Genomic DNA, 507 nt, shown 5'->3' on the forward strand with positions numbered 1-507 from the left:
CCCTCGCCCCCGCCTCCCCCGAGCGCCGCCATTTGCCCTTCTGCCACCTTGGGGGGCGGCGGCGGCGGCGGGGGGGAGGGAGCGCCCCTGCCTTCGCCCCTCACCGTGGCCTCCAGCCTGGCGCCGGAGCAGCGGTGCCGCGTTCCCCCCCCACCCACCGCCATCACCTCAGCTCCTCGGCGCTGCCCAAAGTTGCAGTGGAGCAGAGCAAGCGCACGCAACCCCCAGAGCCCGCTGTGGCCCGGGGCTGCGGCGCGGGCCCCCGGCTTCCCCCRTCTCCGGCCCTCACCTGAGGGCCTCCCAAACGCCACGGGCTTGGGGTCCCACCTGGAGAGCTTGCCGTGGTACCTCAGCATCCCTGCGGGCGCCCCGGACTGAGCACAAGGGATGCCGAAGCCTTGGCTCCATCTGGAGCAGGCCTGCCTGGTGGCGCCTGCTGAGCCCCCCACCGCTAGCACCTCCAACGGGCCTGGGAGCCCCAGGAGGTACGTGAGAGCTGGGGGATGG

Source organism: Rhea americana, unplaced genomic scaffold, assembly GCF_003343005.1.
Source record: "Rhea americana isolate MKP2758 unplaced genomic scaffold, rheAme1 scaffold_276, whole genome shotgun sequence".
In the NCBI taxonomy this organism is placed as follows: Eukaryota; Metazoa; Chordata; class Aves; order Rheiformes; family Rheidae; genus Rhea; species Rhea americana.